Raw genomic sequence first — 7,602 nt, 5'->3', positions numbered from 1 at the left:
TCATATTAGATAGTATTTCAAATAAACGAAGGGTAAGCGTTTAAATTAAATAATAATTACTCTTCATTAATTTTTTGTCAATTCTTTCTAAATTAAAGCCATGTACTCGCAATGACATTATTTTGTTTAAAATTAAGATTAGTGTTGTTGTTTACAGATGCTTCATATGACCGTAGATTTCATGATATCAATTCGTCAGCGAATCAATATTAAACAGACACTTGATTTTTCGTAGAATTTGGATCGGGAAAAATGTGTTGGATCATAGTATTGGAGCTTGAATTCCTTGTAATTTTTTGGAAGACAGAGATAGATATGTAGAGAGAGAGAGAAAGAGAGAGAGAGAGAAGTAAGGAGAGAGAGAACGATAATACACAAAAATATTGTACACATTTTCGGTGGATATATGTATCCAATTATTGTTATCATTTGTACAAACAATACGAAAAAGCAAATCTTTTTGTATCCGCCATATACTTTACAAATGACAATCCAATTTGTACCGAACCAATCAAAAACGACACGAACCATTACATGTGCATTTATTCTTTTTCGATTCTATCCACTTACAATTGATTTAGAAGTGCATGGAAAATACCTTTGCAATTATATTAGATAAATGCCCTGTTTTTTTACAACCTACCACATCACAAACGTTATATAAGATGCTTACAATTTACGAATACTTTAACTGTAGCTCAGAGTAACAAGAAAATGCTATGGTTTCTGCTATCTCTGTGACAGAACGGCGATGATCATAATTATTCTGCCGGAAAGTATAAAAGCTTGAATTGTTTCTCAAATTATGGTGAATATCCAGAAGATCTTAAAGAAGATGTGTCCGATGTAATTTCGTTGGAGGCAATATAATGATCTATAAACCGAGAGTAATTATTAAAATGTGGATATTAAATTTTGCATAGATATGGTAGAATTGTAAAGCTTAAGTACGAGCTTAACTTATAATTCAATCACATGGATTACACTGGCATATAACCTGCTTTATTTGATCTTACTTATTATTTACAGAGTTACCCATGTTATCTACAAAATTGCTACGTTAGTAGATTATATTGTGTTCATCCTATTTATTAAAACATGTTTTTTAAATTGTTAGGTGAATGTTCAAGTTGTTTGGCTGACCCCCTCCCCAGGTTCCATTAAGCTTTCGAAATCCTATTGTCATTTTTTAAACACGGTAAATAATCAGTCAGTGAAGGATTTTTCATTTGAAATGGAACAAATAATATTTTCTTTTGACTGTTTACGGGTCATGCTATCGGTTGTCCTATTACGTTAATTTAAACATCTTTGATTTGTGGAAACAAACAGTAGATTTTGACTTTTTTGAGAGTGGCTGCAAGGATAGTTCAACTTTACTCTTTTTAAAGATTTCCAAGTTTAATAAATTTTATACAGTACTTGTTTTTAGTAAATAGGTATATAAATTAACGAATACACGGACAGTAGAGTAACTTATCTTGCATTTGGTAACATTTTAGAAGGGCAAGAGTGTAGCATACTAAAAATTTACCTTTTCTTAGTGTTAAGATCTTCAACTTTATTTTTTATTATTAATTGTGTTCATTAAATAGTTAAATGAATGTACGGAATAGTTATTATTTTCCCCACCATTCTCACATTAGGGATGAGTTGATAAATATTAACGCTATTATTTTAGCATAGTACCTGCTTCCCCCAGTGGAACAAATTTTGAGACAAGGTCAGTTCTTAATGTAGGAAACATACTGCTGCCTAAAAATGGGAGAACTATAAGTTGAAACTAATTAAAGAAATTGATTTCGTTGTATCATTGACTTAGATCACGCTACCACTTTTTTCGATCAAATCAAAAAATAAGGCATTCATTTTTTTTTAATGAAGCATTCAAATTAAAAACTAACGCAGTAAACGTAAAAACTAAGGCGATCAATTTACAACTTAACACATTAAAAAAAATAATGCCTTAATTTATAACAATGACAATCAATTTTAAATCAATTTTAAATCAAGTGTTCAAGTTTATAAAAAATACGAACAATCATAATGAAACGATGAGTAAATAAAAACAAATATAAATATAAGGAAACACCAACTGATGCGAAAGGCCGTATTACTTAATATTGGCATGCCGGTGTAAGGTCAAATTTATATAATGAGAATACAGCAACGAAATAGGTTGTCGAGGGGGAGAAAATATAAAAACGAAGCCACAATGATTATTTCATAAAATTGTTAAAGGATAATTGTCGATTCACTTTGATATATTTATCTGAAAACTTACGGAACCACTCAAATCTAGAAATAGCAATAAATTTATCTACAAGTACAATCAAACGACATCTTGATGGAGCTTGTTTTACATTGCAAAAGGTTATAAGCGTGTCTGTTAATACGTCTAAACAGGAGACATTTGTCAAAAGCTTTTAATATTGACTTCATTTCGTAACAGAATTTATTATCAGGATGAAAGTGATTTTAATATGTTTTTGAGAATACTTGGATGTTAATCTCTACGTGGTCCACGATGCAGAATGTCACTACCAAATTCCAAGGGACCTGTTGTACATTGTGTTGCATTGTACGGCAAGGTGTTACTTAGTATGAAATGTGTGAAGACTATATTACAAAAACGACTTCATCCGATGGTGACACGAGCACTTTAACATTTGGCTCAGACAGTGAATTAAAATGAAGTGGTTGTTGTCATAGATAATGCCCCGTCTCATTTTCCTAAAAATGAATTGCCCGTAAATCTACAAGGTGGTAAAATCTCTGGTGTGTACCATATAGTGTATACATATCTCTAATATAGATTTTTGGTCCTCCATAAAGTCAAACTCAAATAAAAAATAATGTCAGAAAAGTTAATTGTCGTATTTACTATTGGACTAACAAAATTCCAATATCGATTAAATCAAGTAAAATAAGTGTTTAGGCTAGCAGTCACCCAAGCTAACATTCCGCTTCATGTGGTGCGGTATTTTCAACATTTTCAAAAGCAATATGCAGTTGTAATTGCCGAAGACTTGATGTATGGTAAATAATTATAAAAATAAATATTTCTTTTTCATTTTTATACTCATTTTCTTACTTTGCTATTTACAAAAGATTTTTAACTATCAAATCATTGGATTGACAAAAATTAAGAGAAATATATAAATAAAATATTTTTATGAATTTTTTAAAATTTAAATATTATATACGAAAATTTGTAAAGATAAATATGTTTTAAATTCTAATTTTAAATGCATACTATTTGTTGAGAAAATTCAAATTTAATGCACTATTTTTTAATAATAATTTGTTTTTTTTTTTAATTTGAATGCGTTAATTTTCTAAATTGAATATACTATTTCATTTTAATTTGAATGTGTTAGGTTTTAACTTTATTGACTTACTTTTTAAATATGTAGACTAAGTGTAGCATTGAAGGAGATTCTATTTGTGGTCTTATTAAAAACACATTCTGCTGAATATTACATTGTTGCAAGTACAATCTCCTTCACGAAAAACAAAAATACTTTGATCTCAGCATTTTCCAATATTATTCGTTAACATTTTAAATTTCGATCGAATGCCTGTGTAAGAGGATATCGAAAAATGTATTTTATACACGACCACCACCCCTATTTGATTTAATGAAATCTGACCAAAACATATAACACTGCCACGAAATTTTAACATTATATATGCTGAAGTAATATTTATCTAATCAGTTAATAAAAAAATTCCTATAAATAGCCTCATGAAATACACACAAAAATGATAGCGTCACCGACTCTATATCAAGCATCGGATTTTACTATTGATCACTTAGTAAAAAAATACAATTTTATTTTTCTACCAAACTCAAATATGAATTAGATCGGGAATAATGCTCAGAAATTATATTTTTGATTGTTTATATGTACAAGTAAACACAAATATATTAATTTTAAGCAGATATTGATTAAAAGATACTTAATATTATTTACTTGGCATTTTTTAATTCCCCCGGGCAACGCCGAAAAACTTGAACTGCTAGTATTATATATGATGTACACATTGTTATAAAACTTATGTTTATATAGATCATTAAACATCCATTATTTGTATTTTAATGCCTCTGAATATCTGTTTCCGTTACTATATTTTATTTAATAGATTTTCAAGAATATTTAGACGGCATCACAAATTAGCCGACATAATCATTTTTCCTGCTTTGGATGCTATACGGGCCGTATCTAAAGTTTAATCAAAAGTCTCATAGACTAATGAATATTTGATCATAAACGGGTATTCTATGACAAACAGACTTAAATATTATTCAATACTTTGGCAAGATAGACCGACGAAAATACTATTTAAAGCAAAAGACTGATAAAAGAATAATTATTTGATTCTGAATGACTATTTTATGTACTAACTAAATTGTCAATGTAAAATTAATTGTTGGGGTAGATGAAAACAAGTTTTGAACCTCATGATTTTACTTATGCGTGACAGACTAACACATATTCCATTCCAAATTTCAATCAGACTTTCCAGGGCAAAATAAGTTCTAATTGTATATCAGCGATAATTCTCTGTCAGATGTCATTAATCTTAATAATGATAAAACTCTGTGGACCATTCAAGTGTCCTTGCTTTATTGCTTCCTTGCGTGCTTCAATCTTGACTCTCTATATGCACGCTAATATATGTATGTTAGGGTGTGTGTGTGCGGGCGGGTGAATATATATATATATATATATATATATATATATATATATATATATATATATATATATCTGTGAGTGTGTTTTTATTTGTGTGCCGTGTCTGTCTGTCTGTCTGTCTAAAGAAATGTTATGTATCAAATTCGCCTTTCAAGTTTTAGCTATAGACTGTAACTGGAAATTTTTGTAAAGATTTGGACCTGTGGAAGGAATTCGATTTGGTCTTTAGCTACTATAGGGTCAAAAATCGAAAAAAAGGCATTCAAAATGGCAGGCGTAAATTAACTAACAGCGATTTTCTACGAATGCGCATACATTTATAGGTGAAACAACGTTATTTGTTAATGTTTTTATATTCGTATTGTAAAGTAGAGAGTTAGGAATATGATTGGAAAGCTATATGTTTTGGTTTCGATTCTAGCTGATGAAACACAAGTCGAACACACACACACACACACACACACATATATATATATATATATATTGTTCGTTTATTATACAAACATTATTGATTACATATGTGCATGCATGTTTCAGCGGAGTACCACTTAAGAGAAAACACTTCCTGAGACTAAAAATTGAAGTGTTTCCCCTGAGTTGAAACACGTATGCACATATGTAACGAATGATGTTTGTATATTACACAAACTGTATACCAGCTCAATCCGTCGTTAGGGACTCTTTAATAATCACGCGAGTTTCATTGGATTTAAGTCTAGAAACCAATCGATACAACCGACATCTATAGAGAGAAAGACTCCATTATTGAGTCTTATACATGTAAAACGTCGTTTGAAACTTGTTTATAAATATTAATGTGAATCAGATTAATTATGACACAAAGTTATTTTGTCAGATGAATCAAAAATTGAGCTTTTCGGAAGAAACATGCACACCCGTGTATGGAAGAAAAGAGGGCACAGAAATTAAACAATTTAATACCATTCCGAAATTAAACAATTTAATACCATTCCGACTGTAATATTTGGAGGTAGAAGTGTTATGATTTGGGGCTGCATTTCTGCAAAATGATTTGGAGGAATGGAAATCATAGAAGGGAAATGAATGCAGCAAAATACAAGAAGATTTTGTCAACATATCTGTTAAAAAGTGCCGCAGATTTAGAATAGTGCAGCGACTAAATTTTCCAAGCAACAACGATCCCAAGCACAAGGCTAAAATAATTTTGAAACGGTTTAAGGATAATAGGATTAGTGTTCTATAGTGGCCTAGCCAGTCACCCGACCTAAATTCCATCGGAAATCTGTGAAAACTATTAAGTTTAAGGTGCATGCAAGAGATACCAAGAACATCAAGAAATTGAAGAAAATCTTCGAAGACAAATGGTTAAAATTGCCTGCAAGTGCTTGTAAGAAACTAGTAGGAAGTTATGGAATGCGTTTGGACATTTAAGGCAGAACAAAGGATATACGACTAAATATCAATAAACAAGTTAAATACTTTTGCATATGTGTAGTTTGATTTTTGTTAATAAATATTTGTCAACTAAGTATATCTTTATTTTCGTTATATTCATAGATAGATAATATCTGTTCGAAGATTGAGTGTAAATTTCATTTAAATTAACTTGATATTTTTTTACAAATATGAAATACTTTTGCTACTCACTGTACACACACACTATATATATATATATATATATATATATATATATATATATATATATATATATATATATAATCTAAATATACGAGTTGGGTTGTAAAAAAGTGGAGAGGATTATTTTAACTGCCGGTGTTAGTAAGAGGATTACTTATGCAATCTGACTCAGTGGGAGGAAAGATTAGAAATAAGACACATCCACAAATAATAATTGCATCATAGCCAACGAATATTCCGTTTCGTGATTAACATGAGACATCGATGAATATGATATGTCAACTGTAAGTGTGACAAATCGACATAAATTCTATTTCAAACAGACCAAACACCAAATCTAAACGAGATACAAAAACATGCTATTATGAACTTCAGCATAACAGACCAATGATTATTCTATTGCAGTTATAATCCGTAAGATAAAAAATGCACAAAAAACGTACTATTTAAACCGTAAGTAGAACCGACTGTTGGAAAGACACAATTCATTTTTAAACATGCTTGTGAAATCCGCTCGAGACAAAACTTGAAGCCACTTGATACAAGAACGAATGATGATTTGCGCAACAAAAACAGACGATGCCTATCGATCATAGTCTTGAATAAATTAAGGCTGTCGATAGTAGGATAACAGTGAGCAGGTGAGGTGTTCCACAATTTTACAGTGCTTGAAAAGAAACCCACTAGAATATGAAGATGTATTACAATGAAATATCAAAACCACGAATTGCTAAAGATCACTAGACCAATGAGTTAGACGAGTTAAGACAAATGAAAGCGGGAATAGATAAAGGAATATAATCTCTGTGAAAGAGAGGTTACATTGAAAAAGAAAGACATTGTCCAATCAATTTACAGATACGTTTCTGCGCTTTATACAGAAACTTCAAATAGAACAGAGATTCACTAGTCGAAATAGACATATCTACGCACATTTAAAAATGCTATCTGCATTTCATACTTCATATACAGCGAGGAAGCTATTTTAAATCTATTGTCACAGGCCGACAGACATAGAGAATAGTTCCTTTAAGGAAACTCTATACGCAGCCATAAATAAGCCCTCTGTAAAGCACAATATATATCCCAAGATGGTAGATTATAAAATAGTAAAATAAAAATGCTAGTAAATCGTAAAGAAGAGAAGTTGCGTTTCGTTGTATTCTAAACCGATGCTTTACAAGATATCTCTTGAAGCAATATCATTTTGTAAGGTGTAAATAACAAATGCTTTGAACAACTATTAAAAAATGTTTTTAAAAACATGATGTTCTTTACATTG

Source organism: Euprymna scolopes, chromosome 6, assembly GCF_053919585.1.
Source record: "Euprymna scolopes isolate OS-2025 chromosome 6, ASM5391958v1, whole genome shotgun sequence".
Lineage (NCBI taxonomy): Eukaryota > Metazoa > Mollusca > Cephalopoda > Sepiida > Sepiolidae > Euprymna > Euprymna scolopes.
Note: the sequence above shows the minus strand (reverse complement) of the source record.